This window comes from Ovis aries, chromosome 12, assembly GCF_016772045.2.
Source record: "Ovis aries strain OAR_USU_Benz2616 breed Rambouillet chromosome 12, ARS-UI_Ramb_v3.0, whole genome shotgun sequence".
Lineage (NCBI taxonomy): Eukaryota > Metazoa > Chordata > Mammalia > Artiodactyla > Bovidae > Ovis > Ovis aries.
In genome coordinates this window covers 56459365-56486686 of record NC_056065.1, presented here as the reverse complement: position 1 = coordinate 56486686, position 27322 = coordinate 56459365, and the positions used below count along the sequence as shown (strand labels likewise).

At 44.4% G+C, this 27322-nt stretch overlaps 1 pseudogene; it reads left to right on the top strand.

Annotated features, from left to right (window-relative positions):
• The first annotated feature begins 20335 nt into the window (after positions 1-20335).
• On the top strand, positions 20336-20831 carry LOC114117298 (U2 small nuclear ribonucleoprotein B''-like; annotated as a pseudogene).
• Positions 20832-27322: the final 6491 nt, after the last annotated feature.

Here is a 27322-nt window from a genome sequence, read left to right as displayed (position 1 = left end):
TCAGGAATAACAAACAGGCCAGAAACATTTGCATAAGGAATCACGCAGAACAATACATGTTATTTAAACCATCTCTGGTTGGCAACAGAAGCAAAAAGCAGCTGAGACAAATCTGCAATGCAAATCAGCCTTCTCTGGAGCAGAGCCTCAGCCTGTTTTGGCGCGGGGCGGGGGGTGGGTGTGGTGTTGGTGGGGGGCGGTTAGGGGGTTGCTGCCAGAGACAGGAAGAAAAGAAGCCTCATTGTCCCTCTCCCCGCTCACGTACATTTTCCCCCTGCTTTCTCCCCCTGCCTTTCTCCCACTCACGTACATTTTCTCATTTCTCACTTTCCCTCCCTTCTTCAGAGATTAATGGAAACAATTTGTCTTCTAATGTGACTACAGCTTATGAATTCTTTGTCTCACTCTAATCTTTTAAATTATCCACATAATAAAATATGTATCCAGTGATTTCAGGTCATAATTTGATCTTCTAGGGAAAGTGGGGAGGGGGTAGGTGAGCTGAAGCGAGCGCTTCTCATAGTTTGTTTCTCTCCGTTTGTCTTTATTTGTCACTCTTTTTTTTTTCCCTGCTTACTGCTCTCTGACCCCCCATACTTCCTTAGTGTGTCTGGGGTTCCACCCAGGGAGCAAGAAGGGCCACTGCAGAATCCAGGATGGAGGTGAGAGGCAGTCCCCCTGGCTCTCTCTCTCCTCTTTCCTTCCTGACCTCAAAGAATCGTTCCTTTCTTTATAGCAGCACGAAGATTTCTGACTCCTCAGGGGCCAGCCAGTTCTAGAAAACTAAGTCTGACTACCCAAGGGCCCCAGGGAGTCTTTAAACCTCAGACGTCCCCTGTCTCTGTGTTGAAGGAAGTGATAAGAGTTCACTGTTTGGAGTGTTGCGTCTCATCTCCATAATACCAAAGGACACCTCCCTGCAAAATACATGCACCAGTCCTTCTAGGGAGTCTGGCAACCTCACCATCATTTCATCAGGATCCCCAATGTTGGCTGCCCATCAAGGCCACTGGAAGAGGACTCCCGCTGTCTAGCTTGAGAGAGGTACCTCTAGAATCGCATTCACTGCTCCCCCTCAACTCCCACCCCCAGCCATGTCCTCAGCCTGTCCTCAAAGCCCCACAGTGTTCTAGGTGAAAGTTGGGAAGACCAATCCTTGGGGATCTTGTGTACAATTATACAGCTGGTGACCTGCACAGAGTTGGTTGCTGAGCAAGGGATGGGCTGGACCGTGAACCTCTGGTGGTGCCTGTCTAAAGGGGGAACCTTTTATAATTTGCATAAAAGCATCATAAGGGCAGGTACTGCCCTCAGCCCCATTCTAGTTTGCACACTGTGTCCTGGGCCCCATGGTGACCTTGCCGGTGCTTGTGGCTCAGAGCATCCGTTGGGAAAGTTACTCCTTCGGCACCCACCCTCAGGCTTCAGGCTAGGGCTGCAGACTCTTGTCCACTGAGCAGGTGGTGCCCAGGCAAATACCACCCCAACATCTCCACTCTGTCTCCTTTAGTGTTTCCTCCATCTTAACCAGTACCCCATCTATGCCCTTCGCACCATCAGTGTAAACCCCTTGTGCAACAGGACAACTAATCACCCAGCTGCACCTCAGAGGAACTTGTGAAATAAGAGGTTGCTCTGCTGGTCAGGGAGGCCCATGAGCTTAGGGCTGACTGTGGGGAAGAGCAGCCCAGGGAGGGGAAGGGACTCTTGTTCTCAAGGGCAGTCTGGAAGATCTGGAGCAGATGAGCTGCAGGATGGTGAGGCGGGGGGCAGATGGGCCCAGGGTGAACCACTGGAGTTTGTCCTCTGTGGACAGACTCTCTAAGATGAAGAGGAGGAGGAGCTAAGCCCTGCCTGGGTGAGCGATCACATATTTCTCACTCTCAGGTCAAGGAGACGTTCCTGGTTGTATGTGGGAAGAAAGGCTCCTTCAAAGTCAAAAAGGGAGCAGTGTCAACCTACCCATAGGCCTCTTTGCAAGAATCCACCTTGGCTGAGAAATGTGTGCACACACATGGGAGGACCCTACTGCTGCTAAGTCACTTCAGTCGTGTCCAACTCTGTGAGACCCCATAGACGGCAGCCCACCAGGCTCCCCCGTCCCTGGAATACTCCAGGCAAGAACACTGGAGTGGGTTGCCATTTCCTTCTCCCTGAGACAAACCAAACACAGACTGAAAACCAGGCAAAGCAAGATGATTGGCTCAAGGAAACCTGGAAGAAAAGTGAAAGTGATATACAGTCCATGGGATTCTCCAGGCGAGAATACTGGAATGGGGACCTTTCCCTTCTCCAGGGGATCTTTCCAACCCAGGGATAGAACCCACGTCTCCTGCGTTGCAGGCAGATTCTTTACCAACTGAGCTATCAGGGAACTGCTTGTGTGTATATCCACATGGACATTTTTCTTCTAATAAACACTTTACTTTTTTCACTACTTTCCGCCTTTCTGTGGAAATTCATTTCTACACAGCTGATGGACCAGAGCCTTGTTACTGACCGCTGGCCCCTGATGGTGTAGTGGCTAGGATTCAGCGTTCTCACTGCCATGCCCTAACTTCAGTCTCTGGCTGGGGAAGTGAAATTTTCCTTCAAGCCACTGCAGGCTGAGGCTATTGGAGATCCATAAGACCAGGGGACTACAGGAGACCACCCGGATATAGCAGGCACTCAGGACAAAGTATGAGGTGACAATCAGGAGGTGAGCGGGAAACAGCTCAGGTTAAAGTCAGGCTCTCACTGTCTTATCTACAGAAGCCAGAAAACAGAGGAGTCTTCATGGAATTCATTTGGAGGCAAAAGCTGTCCTGAAGAGCTATTTATAGTCTTTTATTTATCCCCGCTTGGCGTGAATATTCATGGGTCTCCTGGCGGAAGTATTAACGAGTTCGATTGCAGAGAGCTGGTCCAGACCTTGCAGGGATGTGAGACACCAGAGGGGATAAGCATCATGTCACCTCCTTAAAATCAGAAACCTGAATTCTGAAGCACATCAGGTCCCCTGGGCTTGGGATGAGGGGAGTGGGCCTGTGATGTATGCGAGAGCACGCTGTGGGCACGAGGCGGTGGCACTGGGCACACAGGGACAGGGGCGTGCAGGGCAGCATTTTGAAGGAGGCCTGGTTGGCCAGAGAGTGAGAGGAATGGGTGGACCACGCGGGGACATGAAGGGTGGAGAGCAGAGCTCCGTGGATCACCAGAGGGTGGAGGCGGGAGGTCCTTCCTATTTTGAGGGGGATGGTGATATTAGATATTTTTCTACCAGAACTCTTAAGGAGGGGGCTGCCAGGATAGGCTGTCTCCCCTGTGAAAGCAGGCTTAGACTGTAGGAGAAGAGGCTTGGACAGAACTGCAGGGGTCCTGGATGTTGAATGAGAGCTCGGGGTGGCTGCTCTGTGTCTAGGGTGCCCTGTGCAAGCCTCTTCTTGGTCTCTCTCTGGTGCGATAAGGATGCTCCCTGCGTGAGGCTGTGAGGAAAACACATCAGAATCAGGACAGAGGAGCCCCCAGGCCCTCCCTCCTTGGGGAGTCACGGAGGCTGGGGCCCCGGGCGTGCAATCAGTGGGTCTCAGTTCAGAAAACTGGGCTTCAGGCAATGGCATTTCCAGAACCAGGATGAAACCCTCCCTGAAAGCTCTCACCGTCTCCCCATCCTACCTGCTCCCTCTCTAGGAGAATTCCCTCACCTGCAGTCCTAGGACACATTCCAGCTTACACAGCCTATGTGGTAGGAGAGCCAGGAAAACCAGGAAGCACTTCAGCGGTGGATGTGACACCTGAGGTCTGGAACCCTCAGGGCAACGGGGATTCCTCAGGGACCATTCTTTTCTCTGCTTCCCCTGAGGGACAGGTGGCACCTGGATGTCAGATGTAAGAGCCTTAATTTTTTTTCCAGAGTTGGGCCGACCTCAGAGATTCAGCTCCCACCCACCCCTCAACTTTACGAGGGAGAAACTGAGGCAGAGCCAGGGAAAAGGGTTCTGGGCCCGACATCCAAGTTCCTTCTCCTTCTGAATCCTGTGCCATTGCTCCTCAGCAGCCCCTCCCCCAGCCTCCCCTCCTCATTTCAGACAAAAAAACAGTTCTCCTTCAGGAGGACTCACACATTCTAAATATTTGGAGAGTGTTGTCATGTCACCCTGGCTGACGCTCAGCCCAGCAATTCAGCAATGTATATTTAAAGACTTGATTTTGGGTCTGACGCAGCGTTCTCTCTCCCTTCCTCCCATCCTGTGGTGGCCCAGCTGATCTCGGACCTCCCGCTCAAGAAGCCTGGGCTTGGGGAGCGGGCAAGTGGGTGGGCTGGCCTCTGGAGAAGTGTGTGTGTGTGTGTGTGTGTGTGAGAGAGAGAGAGAGAGAGAGAGAGAGAGAGAGGGTGGTTCTCAAGGTTGCTACAAACAGGGAAGAGCCTCTGCCTCCTCTGAGCAGGACCAAAGCCCACGCCCTCCACTCTCAGTCTGGACACCAAGTATGGGCAGGGATCCTCCGGGTCAGTGAGGAAGTTGAATCCAAGACTAAAGACAGTGGAGTCCAGCTCTTGTGTGATTCTAGGCCAGCTACTCAACCTCTGAGCCTCTGTTTCCTCATCTATAAAATGGGATAGCAATCTTAAAGGGAGATCAGCACTAGCCTCTCCATAGTCACCCTGACCTTGCTGCTGATGGCATCTTTGGATCCCCGAAGCAGGTCAGGCCTGACAAGGCAACTTAGAACAGTGGGGGAGATGATTTGAAACTGGATTTTCCATGAAAAATCTAGAGTGCATAGTTTGGTTACTCTTTCCTTTGGTGAGAATAGGCACTTAATTATATTTATTAATAAATGTAATTACCATTAATTCTGCAGGCTTTATTTTAGTTTATATATTTTTATTTAATTCCCACAAGTATTAAGGCAGGTATTATTATTGAGATTCCCATTTTACAAATGATAAAACTGAGCTCAGAAAAGTTAAGCGACTTTACCAAAGTAATCTAGTGGGCAGAACCAAGGATAAATCATCAATTGTCTTCTTGGCTAGTTAAGGCTTATTTCATATCACTCCATTCTAAAACTGGGAAGATAAATTGCCTCCATATGTACCAAATCCATTCTCTTGTAACAGTTTTATCCCTTCCAGAACTGGAGTTAGAAAAGATAGTAAATAGAAGTATATTCACACTATGGAAAGCTATGTTCTGTGTCCTTAGTCTCCCAGTTGTGTCGAACTCTTTGCGACCCTATGGACTGTAGCCCTCCAGGATCCTCTGTCCATGGGGATTATCCAGGCTAGAATACTGGAGTGGGTTGCCATGCCCTCCTCCAGGGGATCTTCCCAACCCAGGGATCAAACCCAGGTCTCCTGCATTGCAGGCAGATTCTTTACCATCTGAGCCACCAGGGAAACCAGTGGAATACTATATATCAGTACAAATAAGCTACAACTACATGTATAAACGTGGATAAATTTGAGGGAACATATGTTGAGAGGGAAGTGAGTTGCAGAAAAATGAGCACAAAGTGTGATACCAATATGTATTTAAAAGAAAGAAGTCAGTTCCACATAATAGTATGTGCTTATCATACACCTCAGCAAGTGCAGTCTTAGCCATTTGCATCAGAAGAATGAATACTTCAGTTTACATAAAAGTTTCTACAAAAATGCTCACAGCAGCCTTATTTGTAACATCCCTCGAAGTAACCCAAAGATCCTTCAGGAGGCGAATGTTTAAACACTATGTTATGTCCATTCAATGTGATAGTTCTCAGTAATATCAGGGAACAGATGAGTGATAGATGCAACAACTGGGATGGATTTTAAGGGCATTTCATTTAGGGGGGAAACAAGGCAATCTTATATATGGTTACATACTGTATAAATCCATTTATATGATAAATGGTAAAATAATAGAAGTGGAGAAGAGCTTGGTAGCTGCCAGGAGCTAGGGAGGGGAAGAGAGAAGTTGGTTGTGGCAGGTGTCCTTGTGATAAAACTATTCTATATTTGACCGTGGTTGTGGTCATGCAAATCGTCACAGGAGGGAAAATTGCATGTAACTAAACGCACACACATACACATGTATAGCTACACACACATACACACAGGTGTATGTCACACTGATGAAATCTGAATAGAGTCAGTGGGTTGTTTCAATGTCAATTAGCTGGTTGTGATATCGTGCTATAGTTTTTTAAGGTGCTGCCACAGTAGGGAGTGGGTGAAGTGTATACAGACTCTGTCTCTATTATCTTAACCACTGCATGTGAATCCACAAGCGTCTCAAAGTTAAAAAAAAAATGATGCAATGTATGAAGACACAGGGAGATAGTAAAGACCTAATTTAGGATGGTGACAACTGAGCAGGAGGCAAGCGGGTGGGATAGGTTTACATGGGTAGTTTTCAACACATTTATTTCCTTCTTTATGTGGAGTGGTTGCTTATGACATATTTGATATTTTTTCAAGTGAATTATCCCAGCATTAAAATAATAACGGAATTTAAAAAATTCTCTGTGTTTTAAGAACAAGAACTGAAGCAGAGTGAAAAAGGATTCAAATCCGGTTGAAAGTCTGTCTGGTCTTGTGTCTTATGTAAAGTCTTTTTTGAGTGAAAAGCTCTGGCGTCTGCTATTTGGCAGACATCATCTGCAGTAGCCCTGGAACTCTGCAGTATTCACATGGCAGATCTGAAGATCCCAGCCAGGTCCACGGGTAGCGTCATTTCAGCAACTGGATAAAGCTCTTGCAAACAGGTGATGCTCTTATAAGCAACATAAATCAGGGCCTGCTGCACCGTCTGGCCACCTTCTCAGAGGGCTCTTGGAGCTTAACTCAGCTTCCCCTGCTCAAGCAGGGACAGGAAAGTGGACAGGGATTGGGTAGGGAAGAGCTGGGAGGGGAGGGAAGAGCTGGGAGGGGAGAGAGGGGCTGGAGGGCAGGGGACTTCTCAGCTGGGGATTGCTGGCAATCAGTAAGGACCAGCTGAGCAAAGCCTGGGGAAGCAATGGAGTGTTTCCCGAGGGCCCTGGGATTGGAGCTTCAAGGTTTTGTTTGGAAATTGCTAGGATTTGGTGTCTGTCAAGTGTCATTAGTGCATTGGGAACCAGGCTGGCCTTGAGAGCCAGGCTCTGTCCTTGCCTGGCTGGTTCACTGGATAAATGACTTGGGGATTGGGACTCAACAACAGTTAAATGGAAATAGCAGCAGCAGCTGCAGCCTCCCAGGTTTCCTGCTCCACGTTTGCTGTAAAATACCTCATGATCCCCTAATACTCTTTTTCTACCAGGTGACTGCTGCAGCCTAGCCAGGCCCCCTGCCCCAGGACCCAGGTTGGAGAGCCAGGACTAGGATCAGGGAACGCAGCACACTTGGTCTCAAAAATCATCCACTAGCCCTAAAAGATAAGAGACTCAAGATCTAGGTAAACCTTGAGAAAAGAAGGAAGGAAACTCAGACTGCCCTCAGTTTTGCCCACACTGCCTTCCTGGTGGCTACCGCACTTTGGTTCTCCATCAGCTGAGGGATTCAAAGCTGAGGAAAGAGCAAGTGAAAGGCTAGGAAGGCCAGCCGAGAGTCAGAGTCAGCAGGGATGTCCGAGGGTGCTGTGTGTCTGTTCTGAGGAAGGGGTGGGCTGTCAGCAGGCATACCACACACAGTGGTGCAGGATGCACACTGCCCAAATCTGGGAAGGACTGCACACAGCGTAGTCTACAGGAACGGTGTCTCCTGGAGTTGGGCAGTGCACAACTCCAGTGTGTGAGTGGACCTGGGAGGGGTCCAAAGGTGATAACATAAAGCTAACACGTGTCAAGCAGCCACCCTGTGTCGGACACCTGGTAAGGAGATTACGTACGTGACTTGATCCTCATACCAAATGGACAAACAGTTGCTGCCCCCTGTCACAGAGGCAGCTGGGAAGATATCAGGTGTTTGATTCCTACGTGAAGTGGCTCTATTTTCCATCAACTTCATGTACAAGTTTCACACAGTTTTCAAAGTGTATGTCCAGTTTTGAAAGTCTGAATTTGTGGGAATCCATGTGCATACGTGTAGCAGAGAGAGAGGCTAAGCAATCCGTGGCCTGTCTGGATTCACCCCGAGTGCTGGTTACAAGAGGCCTGAGTCCTCACTCTTCCTCGGCCTGCGATTCCCTTCCAACCTCTCTTTCTCTGGACCTGAGTTTCCTGTCCCCTTTCTCTGCTTTCAGAGGGCTGGGAAGCTGGGTGGGGTCATGTCTAATGCTGGTAGCTAGGTTCCTCAGATTCAGGGTGAAAAGCCCACAGATGGTGTCGTAACCCTGGTGGTCTTCTGCAGGCTCATTTTCTCCCAGGGAGGAGAAATCTTCCAGCTGCTTCTGCTTTGACCTTTCTCTGGCAGAGGCTCTGGGAGACACCTCGTGGGGGCCACGGGGGTGTGTATGCTGGCTCGGCCTCCCCACCTGCCTACGTCTTCCAGTCCAGCTGCGGGGGTGGAGAGGTGTGGTTTCCTCAGAGACTGTCAGCCTTCTGAGGGAGGTGTGATGAATCTCCTAAGTCTCGGAGGGGTTAGGCAGCTTAGAGGTTAGGCAGCTTGGCCTAGAACCTCTAACTAGTATGGAGCAGTGTGTGTGTGTTAGTCGCTCAGTCTGTCTGACTCTTTGTGACCCCATGGACTGTAGCCCTCTGTCCATGGGATTTCCCAGGCAAGAATACTGGAGTGGGTTGCCATTCTGTCCTCCAGGGGATTTTCCTGACCCAGGGTTGAACCTGGGTCTCCTGCATTGCAGGCAGATACTTTACCACTTGAGCTATCAGGGAAGCCCCGTACATAGCAGAGTCTGGACCAAACGTGAATTTGACTTGGGCTAAACCCTGTGTGATGGGTTGCCTCCCTTTGAAGTCTGCAGTTTCCCAAGCTGGAAAGACAGAGGAAACTTTCACTGTGGGTGATGACCCTATCCCAGGAGCTACCCTCTAGGACATTAGAACCCCTCCTCCCCGGAGCCCTGACCTGCCTGCATCTGCCCTCCTACTTGTGTTCTTAATTGCAGTACGTAGGGGAGGGCCCTGTGCCATGATATGTCACTAAGATTTGTTCAGCAGCGATTCTGCATCAGGCCTGGCATGAGGGTTTGACAGATGGGACTTAACCCTCTCAGCAGTTCTACAGGCAGAGGTTTTGCCAACTGCACAGATGCAGCTGGAAGATGCCAAGAATTCGCCTCCCACATGAAGAGTCCATTAAGACTCTTGCCGATGCAGCATGTCTGACCACGTGTGAGATGGCAGGAGATGAGAAGAGGATGCTTCTATCAGCTATCAGCTGCAGCTTAGGAAGGCCGTGCACATGCGCTCAGTCACTAAGTTGTGTCTGAGTCTTTGCTACCCTGTGGACTGTAGCCTGCCAGGCTCCTCTGTCTATGTGATTCCCCAGGCACAGGAGGAGTACAGGAGTGGGTTGGCATTTCCTCCTCTAGGGGATCTTCCTGACCCAGGAATGGAACCCACGTCTCCTGCATTGACAGGTAGATTCTTTACCCATTGAGCCACCTGGGAAACCCCAGAAGGTCACAGCTCCTTAAAAATCTGCCCCCCACTGGTAGCCCTACCTTATTGTCCTGGAATAGAAAAGCTTGTGAGAAACTTCCAGGTTGCCACCAAACCAGAGGATTCTGGCCCTAGTTAAGAGGTTCCATGCACTGGTGGGCCAAGAAGCAAAGATGGGTCCCTTTCTGCACAGCAGGTCCCTGAGCTAGATAGCACTAATGATTCCCAGCCCTCCGTGACCTCTAGGTTTCATGCTCTGGACCAGCAGGGATCCCTCTCAGGAGTCTCGAGGAACCCAAGGCCCTTCCTGCTGACACGCCAGGCAAATCCTGTATTTCAGAGTGCCCCTTTCTCTTTGCTGGAGGCTCCCAGCCTACTCCAGGTCCAGCAGCTTCCTTCTTTTAGCTTCTCTGTCCCCACATACTAACATGTGTCTTTTTCACTTCCCATCTCCTCCATTAGCTGCCTCCAAACTTCAGACTGGTTCATCTCCTCTTGGTCCCAACCCTATGTTATCTTGAATTTCAGGTGTCCCAGGACGTCTATTTCTTTTTTAAAAAATTATTTATTGATTTGTTTATTTATTTTTGGCTGTGCTGGGTCTTATTTGCTGCACATGGGCTTTCTCTAGTTGTGGTGAGTGGGGCCTGCTCTCCAGTTGTGATGAACTGGCTTCTCCTTAAGGTGGCTTCTCTTATTGCAGAGGATGGGCTTTAGGGCTCTCGGGCTTCCGTGGTTGAGGCACATGGGCTTAGTTGCTGCAGGGCATGTGAGATCTTCCCAGATCAGAGATAGAACTTGTGTCTCTTGCATTGGCAGAAGGATTCTTTACCACTGAGCCACCAGGGAAGTCCAAGGATGTCTGTTTTTATCATTCTGTTTCCAGTGGGTTCATTCTTCCCTGTTTTTCACGGTATTCCAGACACCGGCTGCACAGCTGCCTCTCACGGTCACAGGCGGTTCTTTCAAAGAGTTCAAAACAGATAGAAATCTGATCCCTTACCTCCTCCCTGAGAGCTGGGGAGGGTCAGGGAGGAAGGGAATAGGAAGAATTTCTATTTCACAGCATTGCTTGCCAAAGAATTAATCAGTTATTTGACTCCAGATAACATGGTAATTAATAATGTAATAAGATGCAATTTATAGGCACTCATGCCTGAAGGCCTCTGGTCCCAAGGCCCTTGGTAAAAGGCAAAATTAAAAGCATCCATAATCTCAAAGAAGACAACGTGACCAGAGTTCATAGAGGCTGAAGATTACTGAGGTTCTCTGGTGCTCCACACTTAGTGGACAGCAGCCCAGGCTCTCAGCTTGCAGAACTGCCCCCTACCGCCAGTACCTAGACTCAGCAGAATGAGAGGTACACATGGCTGCCAAGCCCCCTCCACAGACTCACAACAGACTCCTAAGATAGACCCTCTCCTTTGGGAAGGGGAGGTACAGGAAAGTCACAGCCAGGCCTCTCTCGGAATCCCAGGTCTACCGTTTAATGGCTATTGACCTTGGCGGTCTCTCCGCACCTCAGTTTCCACTTCACAGTGTTGCAGCGGAGATGACTGAGAACAGCTGCCAAGCCCTTAGTCTGAGTTTACAAAGTGCTTACTTGCATGCATTATTTCCTGCAGTTCTTTAAGACCTCTCTGAGGTTTTACAGCAGAGACTGCCTGCCTGGTATCTCTGCTCATCTACTTCCCCTCCTTTTGCTCCTGGGGCCATGTGCACAGGTAAAAGACGTGCCCCAGCTTTCCTTACAGCTACAGATGGTTGATGAGATGTAAGCAAAAGTTGTTGCAGGGGCTGAGGGTCCCGGGAAAACCCTTCAGGGCAGCGGTCCCCATCCGTTTTGGCACCAAGGGACCAGAAGACAGTTTTTCCATGGAATGGGATGGGTGGGGAGACGGTTTCAGGTTGATTCGAGTGCAACACATGTATTGTGTGCTGTTTTGCTGTAATTGTTGCAGCAGCTCCGCCTCAGATCAGCAGGCATTACATCCCAGAGGCCGGGGACCCCTGCTTTAGGAGACTGACTCAGCTGGGATTATGTCCATCCCTTCTTCCTTCTAATTTCTACCTAGATTTCAGACTTGATGTATGGTGCTCTGATAGCCTTCCTGGACTATGACGTGAACTTGGAGTTGGAAGCCATATACCAACTATAGATGGTGATAAAGGAAGACAGGGACAGCCCGGAGCCTCCAATGACTATGAAACTGCCATAGGACGATGGAATGTCCTTCTCTAGATTTTTGTTACATGAGAGGATTATAAACCTCTGTCTTGTTTAAATCAATGCAATCCATCTTCTCCTGGTAGGTACGCTTATCCTGCCTTTTAAAGGGGGAAACTGCTGCTGAGCAAAGTTAAGAGACTTGCTCAAAGCCACCTCTTTAAGTTGAATGGGCTACAGTCACATATCCTGAAAGAGGACGTTCCTAAATGATTTTCAGCTGGCAAAGATTCACAAACAAAACAGTCAAGAATCAGATGATGTTCTTCTTTGGCCTGAAGATTGAAGCACCTTGCTGTTTTTCGGAGCTGCCATTTCCTGAGGGCTCTTTTCATCTCCCTGGCTTTCCTCTTTACTTCTTCCTCTTTGCCCTTAGTCCTGCTGCTGTTCAGCACTTCTCCAAGTCTTTTTACCTACCAGTGGGAGACTGCTGCTTGGCAACCCTGGGCCCCGGAATGGGCCTGTGCAGAATAGGACCGTGACAGGCCCTGCCTTCACGTGTCCCTTGTAGAAGGGAGGCAGAGCCAGCCCCTCCTTGGAGCTCCTTCTCGGGGTTCACAGCCCTCATGCCCCAGCGTTGCGGGCAGTAGAGAACTTGTCTTCCTGTCTCCGGTCAACTTCTCCCATCTACATGCATGTGAAAGGAGTGGACATATAGGCATGAACTTCTTGGCAGTCCGTGGGAAGTTGGAAGCAGGATGGCAGAGAGCCTTGAGCTGGGGTCAGTCAGGACCCAGGTCCTTTGCGGCAGAAAGAGGAGTAAACGTTTCCAGGAAAACGCACAGTTTAAGAAGGAAATGCCAGATTTCTCTAACATCCCTCAAAATGAAGTTATGAACAGAGTTCCGTGCTATACAGTAGGTCCTTGTTGCTTATCCATTTTAAATATGGCAGTGCAGGGTGTACATGTCCAGGATGGCTGAGTCCTTTCGCTGTTCTGAAACCATCACAGCATTGTTTGTTAATCAGCTATACCCAAGTACAAAATAAAAAGTTTAAAAATAATTTTAAAAAATGAGGCTTTGAAACGGATATGCGGTTTTTGACATCTCTGATCCATCCATGGATTTCAGAAAACGTTGCATGTTGGTCTCTGCTTGGGCAGGATGGATTCCAGAGTGCTAAGTCAGACAGGGGCAACCTAAGAGAGCCCCCAGGAGAGGAGCTGGAGTCTACAGCATGCTAGGGGCAAGTCCCATTCTTGGACCTGGTTGGGTTTGAGTTGCCACATGGCCGGGAGAGAGTGGTGGAGATGTCCTCAAGAATGGGGAACTTAGAATATAATAAAGATATTTCTTTACTTGTATATAAAGATTTCTGAAGGGAGAAAGGAGGTTCCTATTGCGTTTTTCACTCTTCTCTCAACCCCAAATCAGAGAAGCAGGGGAAAATTCTTTTTCCCAGTGATTAACCAGGCAATTCAAACCAGTAGGGACAATAGCTGTCCCTTACAGACCATCTGCTGTCAGGCACAGATGTGTTTCACATGTGTTAACTCATTAAATAACTTTCTGTAGTAGGCTCTGTATACCCATTTAATAAAAGACAACAGTGAGGAACAGAGAAGTTTAGTAACTTGCCCAAAATCACAGGGAGGAGAAGAGTTTGTGTTCTTACCCATGACTGGCACTGCTTCTCAAAAGATGCTGAACACTGGGGTTCTGGGAAAGCAAAGAAGCAGAATCACTTTGGTTCAATCCCTCACTTGCTTTGTCCCTCACTAGACTGGTTTTATCATTAAGATAATTAAAATGTTAAAAACTATTTCTTATGTAAAATGCCTGACCCCACTTATTCAATGATAATTCATTACTTTTGGATATGGTCTTGCTTTCTTTTCCAAACAGGTGTTCATTGCCCCTTCGTTTGACCCTCAAAATCTCCAGTGAAAAGCAAGCCCAGATGTAATTATCCTCACTTTATATGTGAGAGAAATGAAGTCTATCATATTTCCTGAACTGCTTTGAGAACATTCTCCTATGTCTCTTTCTTGCCTTTTAAACATCAAATCTTTTAAATGATTTAAACAGCAGAATCGAGTTGAGCAGCTTTCCCATACTCTTCCTTAGAATTGACATCTATTGGTATTTTAGTATCATTTCAGCCTTTTTTCTAAGTGTAGAGCATAATCACGAGTGATTTTGAAGGAGTGCACATATGATCATGCGGTAGTCATTGCTTGGTTTGCGCACCTCACAAAATATATATCACCGACCAGAGTTCTGCTCCATTTTAAAAATGGCTCCATGATATTCTACAGCATAGATGTATTATCGCTTATTTATCCCCTCTCCAATTGTCCTAACCTAAATTGGTCACTTAGGTTAGTCCCAAGTTTTACGACTATAGTAAATGCTGTAATGATTATTCTTATACATTTTGGTGTTCATGTGTTTTTTTTTGTTTGTTTGTTTTTTTAGGTCAAGATGAGTTTATAGTCTGAATAGCACAACTTCACTGCATCCAAAACCATTTTTCAAATTCATCTTTAAGCTAGTCAAAAAACAGATTATTTTAATTCATTGGAATACAATTACTTTACAATGTAGTGTCAGTTTCTGCTGTTGAATGAAGTGAGTCAGCTGTGTATATATCCCCCCTGCACCTTGAGCCCTCCTCCCAGCCCACTCCCATGCCACCCGTGTAGGTCATCACAGAGCAGCCAGCCGCGCTCCCCGTGTGGTGTACAGGCCCCCGCTAGCTAGCTGTTTTACACATGGCAGTGTATGCGTGTCAATCCTAATCTCCCAGTTTATCCCACCCTCCTCTTTCCCACTGTGTTCACAAGTCTACTCTTTACATCTTTATTCCTGCCCTGAAAATGGGTTCATCTGTACCGTTTTCCTAAATCCCACACACATGAATGAATATCCGATATTTGTTTTCCTCTTTCTGGCTTCACTCTGTAAGACAGACTCTTGTTGTTGTTGCTTAGTCGTGTCTGAATCGTCTGTGGCCCATGGACTGTTGCCCACCAGCCTCCTCTGTCCATGGAATTTTCCAGGCAAGAATACTGGAGTGGGTTGCCCTTTCCTTCTCAGGGAAGGATCTTCCCGACCCAGGGATCGAACCTGTGTCTCCTGCATTGGCAGGTGGACTCTTTACTGCTGAGCCACCAGGGAAGTATGAGAGACTCTAGGTCCATCCAGAAACAGTGATTTTTAAAAACCACTTACCACTGAACAGACAGGACCTCTGAGAAGGCAGCTTGACTATACCATGTGGTTTTTGTAAAATGAATTTCTAGAGGTGTAACTCTGGGTCTAATGGTATGAATATTTAAAGAATTTTTAAGTTCTACCAAATAATTAAATCAAACAAGTTTTGCCAAATGACATGTTCATACAGGGTCCTAGAGTAGTCATTCTTTATTTTTTTGTCAAAACTGAGTGTTTTCAATTTTTTAAGTTTTTATTTCTCTAGTGGGTGAAAAATAATACCCTATTGTTTTAAATTGAATTCCCCCAATTACAAGGTTGAATATTCTTTTAATATACTTATTCAGTTCAGTTCAGTTCAGTTCAGTCGCTCAGTCATGTCCGACTCTTTGCGACCCCACAAATTGTAGCACGCCAGGCCTCCCTGTCCATCACCTACTCCCGGAGTTCACTCAGACTCACGTCCATCAAGTCAGTGATGCCATCCAGCCATCTCATCCTCGGTCGTCCCCTTCTCCTCCTGCCCCCAATCCCTCCCAGCATCAGAGTCTTTCCCAATGAGTCAACTCTTTGCATGAGGTGGCCAAAGTACTGGAGTTTCAGCTTCAGCATCATTCCATGTGTATTTCTTCTTCTATAAGATCTCCTTTGTATTCTCTCCCTCTTCTTCCATTGGATTTTGGCTTTTCTCTATTGATGTAAAGTAATGCTCTATCTTCTAGACATTGATTTTTTTGTTGTTGTTGCATATATTACAAGCATTTTCCCTCTAGCATCTCTCGCTTGTCTTTTAACTTGGTGGTGTCTTTTGATGCAAAGATGTTTTAAAATTCTATGTATGTATTACCTCTCATTTCTTCAAATTATGAGATGTTCCAAGTTCATAGACAAATATAAAGGATAATGTACAATCTATATACTCAACATCAGTTTTGTACTTAACATCTTGGTACATTTAAATTCCAGTCCCAAAGAAGGGCAATGCCAAAGAGTGTTCAAACAACCATACAATTGTGCTCATTTCACACAATAGCAAGGTTATGCTGAAAATCTTTTAAGTCCGCTTCAGTAGTACATGAACTGAGAACTTTCAAATGTACAAGCTGGAAAAGACAGAGGAACCAGAGATCAAATTGCCAAGCTTCCTTGGATCATAGAGAAAGCAAGGGAATTTCAGAAAAACATCTACTTCTGCTTCATTGACTATGCCAAACTGAGGAAAATTCTTCAAAAGATAGGAATACCAGTCCACCATACCACCCTCCTGAGAAAACTTATATGTGGTTCAAGAAGCATCAGTTAGAACCAGACATGGAACAGTGGACTTGTTCAAAATTGGGAAAGAAGTACTTGAAGGCTGTATATTGTTACCTGTTTATTTAGCTTAAATGAGAGTGCATCATGTGAAATGCCAGGCTGGATGAATCATAAGTTGGAATCAACATTGCCAGGAGCAATATCAACAACTTCAGATATGCAGATGATACCACTCTAGTGGCAGAAAGAGAAGAGGAACTAAAGAGCTTCTTGATAAGAATGAAAGAGGAGAGTGAAAAAGCTGACTTAAAACTCAGCATTCATAAAACTAAGATCATGGCATTTGGTCCCATCACTTCATGGCAGATAGAAGGGGAAAAGTGGAAACAGTGACAGATTTTATTTTCTTGGGTTTCCAAATCACTGCTAAACCTCCCTGAGCGCCACTTTTCTCATCTGTAAAGTAGAGCTATGCGTGGCTATCTTATGGTTGCCTTGAGAATTGCCTGCAATAATGTAAACAAGGTGCCCAGCCCCTGGCAGCCTAGCTCCATGAGCAATGGTGGTTATTGGCAAAGGTAACACTCAAATAGCTGTCCTTGGGAGCCCCCATGGACAGTGTCATAAAGGCTGTGACACCCTATCGCTGCCCCAAGTGGCAGGGATGCAGCATGGTTAAGAGCACAAGAGCTGGAGGACAGTACAAGGGACCAGATATAAGGATTGGGCACATGGAGACTTGATCAGGGAACAGGGTAGCAGCGGTGGCCTGGAGGCACCCGCAGCAGGCTGGCTAAGGCGGGGATTTGAACTCAGGATAAAAGATGCTGTGCTATGCGGTCATTGTAATGATAATTAGGTAAGTGAAAGTGAAGTCACTCAGTCGTGTCCGACTCTTTGTGACCCCGTGGACTGTAGCCTACTAAGCTTCTCCATCCATAGGATTCTCCAGGCAAGAATACTGGAGTGGGTTGCCATTTCCTTCTCCAGGAGATCTTCCCAACCCAGGGATCGAACCCAGGTTTCCCGCATTGGAGGCAGACGCTTTAACCTCTGAGCCACCAGGGACTGCAGAAATGTAAGAAAATGGTACTTTATGAAAACAGCAGAATTATAAAGAGGTACACACTCTCTGGTTGCAGCTAAATAAAAATGTTAAGGTTAAAAAAAAGCAATTGTGGAATTAGCAAGTGTGAGAGTGAGGCTAGGACTATTCTGAGTTGATACAGCAGATGCTGTGTTTGCCTCCTTTAAGGTGTTTTTCAACCTGTTTTTGTTTTTTAAAGTTTAACTAAGTGTTGATATGGGCTATCGTATGCAATTTTAAAACAGCATGATCATTTCTCAGGCTTCCACAGTGCTGTTGATATCTTAGGCAACTGATACAGCAGTTGTGGGCTTTCCTAGTAGCTCAGCTGGTAAAGAATCTGCCAGCAATGCAGGAGACCCCAGTTCAATTCCTATGTCGGGAAGATCTGCTAGAGAAGGGATAAGCTATCCACTTTAGTATTCTTGGGCTTTCCTGGTGGCTCAGACTGTAAAGAATCCACCTGCAATGCAGGACACCTGGGTTTGATCCCTGGGTTGGGAAAATCCCCTGGAGGAGGACATGGCAACCCACTCTAGTATTCTTGCCTGGAGAATCCCTACTGACTGAGGATCCTGGTGGGCTGTGGAAAATTCTGAGAGATGGGAATACCAGACCACCTGACCTGCTTCCTGAGAAACCTGTTTTCAGGTCTAGAAGCAATAGTTAGAACCAGACATGGAGCAGTGGACAGGTTTCAAATTGGGAAAGGAATACAATAAGTCTGTATATTGTCACCCTGCTTATACACAGTGTCCATCATTCAAAATGCTGGGCTGGATGAAGCACAAGCTGGAATCAAGATTGCCAGGAAAAACATCAATAACCTCAGATATGCAAACAACACCACCATTACGGAGGAAAGCAAAGAAGAACTAAAGAGCCTCTTGATAGTGAAAGAGGAGAGTGAAAAAGCTGGCTTAAAACTCAATGTTCAAAATATGAAGATCATGGCATCTGGTCCCATCACTTCATGGCAAACAGATGGGGCAACAATGGAAACAGTGAGAGACTTAATTTTTGGGGGCTCCAAAATCACTGTAGATGGTGACTGCAGCCATGAAATTAAAAGACGCTTACTCCTTGGAAGGAAAGTTATAACCAACCTGGACAGCATATTAAAAAACAGAGACATTACTTTGCCAACAAAGCTCTGTCTAGTCAAGGCTATCATTTTTCCAGTAGTCATGTATGGATGTTGAGAGTTGGACTGTAAAGAAAGCTGAGTGCCGAAGAATTGATGCTGTTGAACTATGGTGTTGGCAAAGACTCTTGAAAGTTCCTTGGACAGCAAGGAGATCCAACCAGTCCATCCTAAAGGAAATCAGTTCTGAATATTCATTGGAAGGACTGATGCTAAAGCTGAAGTTCCAATGATTTGGCCACCTAATGGGAAGAACTGACTCATTGGAAAAGACCCCAAAGCTAGGAAAGATTAAAGACAAAAGAATAAGGGTGTAGCAGAGGATGAGGTGGTTAGATAGCATCGCTGACTCAATGGACATGAGGGTGAGCAAATTTGAGGAGATAGTGAAGGACAGGGAAGCCTGGCAAGCTGCAATCCATGGATTTGCAAAGTGTCGAACATGACTTAGTGACAAAACAACAGCATTTACATGTCCCCAGCATCTTGTAATTTCATTTGCAGTTTTATCCTTTTCTAAAAAGCAAAAAATGATATTTAGTTTTCCAATAAATTGAGATTGCATTTACTGACATATTTTATAAATTTCTGTGCTCCTCATTGCTTCTTGTGGTCCACATCTTCCCTCTGGGTTTACTTTATTTCTAAATGAAGTACATCGTTGATAGTGCTTTTAGTGAGAGGCTGTGGGTGTTGAGTTCCTTTAGTATTTTTTATGGTTAGTAATGTGTCTTTATTCTGCCTGAACTCCTAAATAGTAGCTGGGGTAGAGACTGCTAGCTGCCCAGCCCACAACTTGTCTTCCTCCTTCCTTGGAAACAGAATTGGAACACATTTTATTTAGGGTTGCTGTATGCTCAGCAGAAAGCCTATGTTTTCTAGACGCTCATAGCCATGAGTGGCTAATTAGATGTAAGCAGAAAAACTGAGTCGGGGGGAGAGTGTCCTAAAGAGAGCTGCCTTAGCCAAAAGGAGCACGCTTTCATCCTTGTCCTTTTTTGGGGGAACACAGGAGACTTGCTTGGACAATGAAGAGAGAAGCCACAGGCTTAGGAAAGCACAGGAGAAGCACAGGAATGGGTTTGGGTTTTGTGATGCCCCGCCCACTCCTGGGCTGCGGCTTCCATGTTCCTTTGATACGACACAATGAAACCCTCATTTAATTTGTGTAAGCCTCTTTTTAGGTCTCTGACGCTAACAGCAAAATTCAATTTTAGGGTGATGTTTGTTTTCCTCTCAACTTTTGAGGATGATATTTTATTGTGCTTAGCAATCTTATATCTTGGATCAGAGATCTGCTGTTAGTCTAATTGTTCTATCTTCTTTTCTGATCCTTTAAAAAATTTCCCCATGGCCCTTATTTTTTTTTTTTTAACGCATCTGTGACTGGATTTATTTGTATTTATCTCACTAGATTCTTAGGATGTGCTTTCTGTTTAATGACTCGTGCCTTTATCCAATTTTGGAAAGATTTTTAATAATTATCTCTTAAAATATCGAGTCCCTGTCATTCTTTTCATTCTCTCTTTTTTTCTGGAATTAGATGAATGTTAAGACTTCTCTCTTAGTTCTTCCTTCTTGTTGCTTAACTGCATTATATTTTGTGTGTGTGTTTCTGGGTGAATTCCTCAGTTCCATAATTTAGACTATGAAATTTTCATCATCTATTAAACTTGTAAAATTTACTGACATTTTTCTTCAATTTCAAGGATTTCTAATGAGTTCTCTCTTACTTCACTATCCTCACTTTATTGCTGCCTACTTTTGTTTACTGATATCTTACTCTTTTCAGTACGGAAGTTACAGTTTCGCTTTTCTCTAAGAACATACTAAATATACTGTAATTAAAAGTCTTTGTCCAATTATACAAAATTAATTTCATCTAAAACACTCAAATCACAACAAATTGAGGATGTGGCAGATGCCTCTATCTATTTGAACAAAATTTAACCCAGAACATGGATATCAGACCAAATCATACAATTTATATCAACCATATGAATGGCAACATTAAAAAAGAAGCAAATTCAGTATGTAAGAACAGATTGTGATATAATATCTAAAATGCATGGCACTTTTGCTGATAAAGAAAAGAAGATAAAACTGTGGAACAAATGGCAACAATCGTGAACAAAAAGCCTGGTCAGGGAATACCAAATTAAGCTGATACCAAGGAAATGCAATACCGAGTTCTCAGGTCCTTGATCACCCTCCAAATTATATTTATTCCTTAATAATTTACTGGAAGAGACTAGTGAAATGATGTTGACCATGTTGTTTAATCAGTTTCCTGGTTTCAGAGAAGTATGTTTGGCACTTCTGGGACTACTTTCAGGAGGCATGACATTGCTTTTGTTGAATTTGAAATGATGGATAGGCTGAAGCTACCAGGAATGCTGTGTAGGGACTTAAGATACTGTCTTATCCATGAAGATCACCTAATCAAAGAAGTAATATTTAGGATAGCTGTCTTTAAAAAAATTTTTTTTTTAATTTATTTGGCTGTTTTGAGTCTTAGTTGCCCGTTGCATGTGGGATCATAGTTCCCTGACCAGGGATTGAGTCCCCATTCCCTCTGTTGGCAGGCAGATTCTTAATCACTGGACCACCAGCTAAAGTCCCTAGGATAACTGTCTTTAAAATACTTGATATTATTTATAGCTTCACTTTAATAACATTTGGTCAAGCCACTTTAATAGTTGGGGGTAGAGGGGAAGTGTTTGTGAAATTTTCATGAAGGATTTAAAAAAATTACCTAGTCTGTGTTTGTGAAAGTGAAAGCTGATCAGTCACGTCTGACTCTTTGTGACCCCATGGACTATACAGTCCATGGAATTCTCTAGGCCAGAATACTGGAGCGGGTAGCCATTCCCTTCTCCAGGGGATCTTCACAACCCAGGGACTGAACCCAGGTCTCTAGCATTGCAGGTGAATTTTTACCAGCTGAATTGCTTTAATGAATTATGAGTTGTGAAGGCCTTAATTTTGTACAATAAACTTTTATTTGTAAAAAAATGAAAAATTGTAATTATGTATGGTGATGGATGTTAATAAGACTTACTGTTGTAATAATTTCACAATATCTACATATATCAAATCTATATACTGTACATTTCAAACTAGTACAATGCTATATGTAAATTATATCTCAATTTAAAAAAAGCTATACCAGAGAAAGAAAAACCGCAGCTAATAAAATACTATTGGAAAAAATACAAATAGAAGGATAATTACTAAATTAAACATCTACTTTTGCTTAAAACTATAGCTTTTTGCTGCACATATGAAAAAATTATACACCTAAGCAAGGTTTGCATGAACTGGCCAGTGGTTACTATACAACCGCATATCTCAGCGATATCCTCTTCACTCTGGCCATTCAGGCCCACATTTAGTTCCATAAACATGAGACTTGCCTACTTCACGGCCTTTGAGTGTGCCTTTCTTTCTGCCCAGTGCTTGACAAGACTGGCTTTTTTCATCCTTTATGTCTTAATTAAAAAGACACCAAAATGAGAGCAGTGATTATCTCTACATGGTAGAATTTGATATAATTTATTTATATTTCCTTTTTATTAATTTTTTTGGTCTGGCTTTTTAAAATTTTACTTCATATACATTATGTTTTAAAAAGGAAGAAAGACACAAATTATTTTAATCTTTAGTATGGTTGAAGTATACATAGGAAGGAATAAAATATTGATATTACAATTCTCCCTAATGCTATTTATTTAAAAAATGATAATTTCATCTACAGTGGATTTGTGCTGCTTATCAGGCTGTCTGTATTAACTTTTTTTCTTTTTAAATTAAAGTATAGTTGCTGTATAATCATAAGGGATTTGATTTAGGCCATACCTGAATGGTCTAGTGGTTTTCCCTACTTTCTTCAATTTACGTCTGAATTTGGTAATAAGGAGTTCATGATCTGAGCCACAGTCAGCTCCCAGTCTTGTTTTTGCTGACCGTATAGAGCTTCTCCATCTTCGGCTGCAAAGAATATAATCAATCTGATTTCAGTGTTGACCATCTGGTGATGTCCATGTGTAGAGTCTTCTCTTGTGTTGTTGGAAGAGGGTGTTTGCTATGACCAGTGTGTTCTCTTGGCAAAACTCTATTAGCCTTTATCCTGTTTCATTCTGTACTCCAAGGCCAAATTTCCTATTACTCCAGGTGTTTCTTGACTTCCTACTTTTGCATTCCAGTACCCTATAATGTAAAGAACATCTTTTTTGGGTGTTTGTTCTAAAAGGTCTTGTAGGTCTTCATAGAACTGTTCAACTTCAGCTTCTTCAGCGTTACTGGTTGGGGCATAGGCTTGGATCACTGTGATATTGAATGGTTTGCCTTGGAAACGAACAGAGATCATTCTGTCGTTTTTGAGATTGCATCCAAGTACTGCATTTCAGACTCTTTTGTTGACCATGATGGCTACTCCATTTCTTCTAAAGGATTCCTGCCCACAGTAGTAGATATAATGGTCATCTGAGTTAAATTCACCCATTCCAGTCCATTTTAGTTCACTGATTCCTGAAATGTTGATGTTCACTCTTGCCATCTCTTGTTTGACCACTTCCAATTTGCCTTGATTCATGGACCTGACATTCCAGGTTCCTATGCAATATTGCTCTTTACAGTGTCAGACCTTGCTTCTGTCACTAGTCACATCCACAGCTGGGTGTTGTTTTTGCTTTGGCTCCATCTCTTCATTCTTTCTGGAGTTATTTCTCCACTGATCTCCAGTAGCATATTGGGCACCTACCGACCTGAGGAGTTCCCCTTTCAGTATCCTATCATTTTGCCTTTTCATACTGTTCATGGAGTTCTCAAGGCAAGAATACTGAAGTTTGCCATTCCCTTTTAGAGTGGACCATATTCTGTCAGAATAAGTGAGAAGTAGCTTTAAAGGGCTAGATCTGATAGACAGAGTACCTGATGAACTATGGACAGAGGTTTGTGACATTGTACAGGAGACAGGGATCAAAACCATTCCCATGGAAAAGAAATGCAAAAAAGCAAAATGGCTGTCTGAAGAGGCCTTACAAATAGCTGTGAAAAGAAGAGAAGTGAAAAGCAAAGGAAAAAAGGAAAGATACTCCCATTTGAATGCAGAGTTCCAAAGAATAGCAAAGAGACATAAGAAAGCCTTCCTCAGCGATCAGTGCAAAGAAATAGAGGAAAAAAACAGAATGGGAAAGACTGGAGATCTCTTCAAGAAAATTAGAGATACCAAGGGAACATTTCATGCAAAGATCAGCTCAATAAAGGACAGAAATGGTATGGACCTAACAGAAGCAGAACATATTAAGAAGAGGTGGCAAGAATACACGGAAGAACTGTACAAAAAAGATCTTCACGACCCAGATAATCATGATGGTGTGATCACTCACCTAGAACCAGACATCCTGGAATGTGAAGTCAAGTGGGCCTTAGAAAGCATCACTACGAACAAAACTGGTGGAGGTGATGGGATTCTGGTTGAGCTATTTCAAATCCTGAAAGATGATGCTGTGAAAGTGCTGCACTCAATTTCCCAGCAAATTTGGAAAACTCAGCAGTGGCCACAGGACTGGAAAAGGTCAATTTTCATTCCAATTCCCAAAGAAAGGCAATGCCAAGGAATGCTCAAACTACCGCACAATTGCACTCATCTCACACACTAGTAAAGTAATGCTCAAAATACTCCAAGCCAGGCTTCAGCAATATGTGAGCCGTGAACTTCCAGATGTTCAAGCTGGTTTTAGAAAAGGCAGAGGAACCAGAGATCAAACTGCCAACATCCGCTGGATCATCGAAAAAGCAAGAGAGTTCCAGGAAAACATCTATTTCTGCTTTATTGACTTTGCCAAAGCCTTTGACTGTGTGGATCACAATAAACTGTGGAAAATTCTGAAAGAGATGGGAATACCATATCACCTGACCTGCCTCTTGAGAAACCTATATGCAGGTCAGGAAGCAACAGTTAGAACTGGACATGGAACAATAGACTGGTTCCAAATAGGAAAAGGAGTACGTCAAGGCTACATATTGTTACCTTGCTTTTTTAACTTATATGCAGAGTACATCATGAGAAATGCTGGGTTGGAAGAAGCACAAGCTGGAATTAAGGTTACTGGGAGAAGGCAATGGCACCCCACTCCAGTACTCTTGCCTGGAAAATCCTATGAACGAAGGAGCCTGGTTGGCTGCAGTCCATGGGGTCGCTAAGAGTCGGATACGACTGAGCGACTTCCCTTTCAATTTTCACTGTTGTGCATTGGAGAAGGAAATGGCAGCCCATTCCAGTGTTCTTGCCTGGAGAATCCCAGGGACGGCAGAGCCTGGTGGGCTGCCATCTATGGGGTCACACAGAGTCGGACACGACTGAAGTGACTTAGCAGCAGATGTGCAGATGACACCACCCGTATGGCAGAAAGTGAAGAAGAACTAAAGAGCCTCTTGATGAAAATGAAAGAGAAAAGTGAAAAAGCTGACTTAAAGCTCAACATTCAGAAAACGAAGGTCATGGCATCTGGTCCCATCACTTCATGGGAAAGTAATGGGGAAACAGTGGAAACAGTGTCAGACTTTATTTTTTGGGGCTCCAAAATCAATCTGCAGATGGTGATTGCAGCCATGAAATTAAAAGATGCTTACTCCTAGACAGGAAAGTTGTGACCAAACTAGACAGCATATTAAAAAGCAGAGATATTACTTTACCAACAAAGGTCCGTCTAGTCAAGGCTATGGTTTTTCCAGTGGTCATGTATGGATGTGAGAGTTGGACTGTGAAGAAAGCTGAGCACCGAAGAATTGATGCTTTTGAACTGTGGTGGTGGAGAAAACTCTTCCAAGTCCCTTGGGCTGCAAGGAGATCCAACCAGTCCATCCTAAAGGAGATCAGTCCTGGATGTTCATTGGAAGAATTGACGCTGAGGCTGAAACTCAAATACTTCGGCCACCTCATGCAAAGAGCTGACTCATTGGAAAAGACCCTGAGGCTGGGAGGGAGTGGGGGCAGGAGGAGAAGGGGACGACAGAGGATGAGATGGCTAGATGGCATCACTGACTCGATGCACAAGTTGGGTGAACTCTGGGAGTTGGTGATGGACAGGGAGGCTTGGCGTGCTGCGATTCATGGGGTCGCAAAGAGTCGGACACGACTGAGTGACTGAACTGAACTGATAGTTGCTGTACATGTATTAGCCTTTACTTTCTTAATGTATATTGGAATTTTGGTTTGAAGGTTCATTTTGAGCGGGAAGTTTTTAGTTTTTTGTTTTTCTTCTCTTCCTCTTAGCCTCCTCTACCCAGACGTTTTATGGTTGCCTTTACCTGACTAGGCTTCCCTAGTAGCTCAGAAGTTAAAGCAACTGCCTCTGATGCGGGATACCTGGGTTCAATCCCTGGGTCAGGAAGATCCCCTGGAGAAGGAAATGGTAACCCACTCCAGTATTCTTGCCTAGAGAATCCCATGGACAGAGAAGCCTGGTAGGTTACAGTCCACAGGGTCGCAAAGAGTTGGACATGACTGAGCGATTTCACTTTCACTTTCACTTTACCTGACTAGAGCTGTCAAGTGAAATACAGGATGTCCCATTAAATTTGAATTTGAGCTAAATAACAGATGGTTTTTTAGTGTAAGGGTGTCTCAAATATTGAATTAGAGGCACTTATAAACTTTTTTGCTTGGCTGAAATTTAAATCTAACTGGATATGCTGCATTTAAAAATTATTTGTTTACTTGGCTGCACTGGGTCTTAGTTGCAGCATGTGGGATCTAGCTCCCTGACCAGGGATCCAACCTGGGCTCCGTGCACTGGGAGTGCATAGTCATAGTCACTGACCATCAGGAAAATCTCTATGCTGCTATATCTGGCAACCTTATTCCTGACATTCTATACCCCTATCCAGAACCAGATTTTATTACGGGGATTTTGGCTACCCCTCCATATGATATTTAGGTCATTAAAAATTAATAAATAAAATAAAACAAAACAGCTGCCTTTTCAGAACCACAGAGAAAATTCTTGCTACATGAGAAATGAGAATTTGCTCTTCTCTGGTGGGCACTTTCTGCTGCTTACAACATGTAAAAGACCAGTGCTCAAGGCTCAGCCCTTCTTCAGCTCTCCTTCTTCTCTCTGATGTTACTGTGCTCATCACCTGTAAATGCACCCAGTCAATAGAACATTGTCTTGTACACAGGTCAAAGTAGTTAGATGTTGTAAAACTGTAATTTACAAAGGAAAGAGAAGAGGCCATTCCTATCTCCAAAGAGTTTATAATCTAGTTTGAAGTCAGAACAAAAACAAGGAAAAAAAAATAGGGAATTTTTAAAGAAGAAGCAGGAGCCAGGGCTGACCAATTAGGCTGAGTCTGATATTGGGGAAAGTGGATTGAGATGGTGTTCCACACAAGAAACCAGTATTTACTGGGCATCCATCATAAGCCCCCTTGATGACCTCACTTAATTCTCATTACAGTTTTATGAGGTAGGACTGGTCATCTTGATTTGGAGGAATGACTGAGGAGGAAATTGAGGCTCAGAATTATTAGACGTCTTGCTGTATATCACAGGATTAATCAATAGTCTTCTAATTCCACACTCCTTTCACTAAACCATAGACCAGTACTGGTTAGTTAGTGCTGGGAAATGTTGGGGAGGGAGGTCAAATGATACAGGTAACATTTTAAAACAAAATGCAAATTTCTAAGAACATTCATTTTCTATCAGTTTTTTCCTGTATTTTCCAAGAGACAATAGATGGAGCAAAAGATATTGATCAAAGTCTTAGTAGAATAGGAAAAGAATTCAGAACTATGACTGTTGACATTTTTGTTAGTCTGTCTTGATGTCTATCCCTAACTTCCATGAGCTATATCATAGCTAGACTAATTCTGCAGAGCTTATGGTAATTTGAACCACCACACTAAATGCTGTTGTGAAATAAAGTGGATTTTTT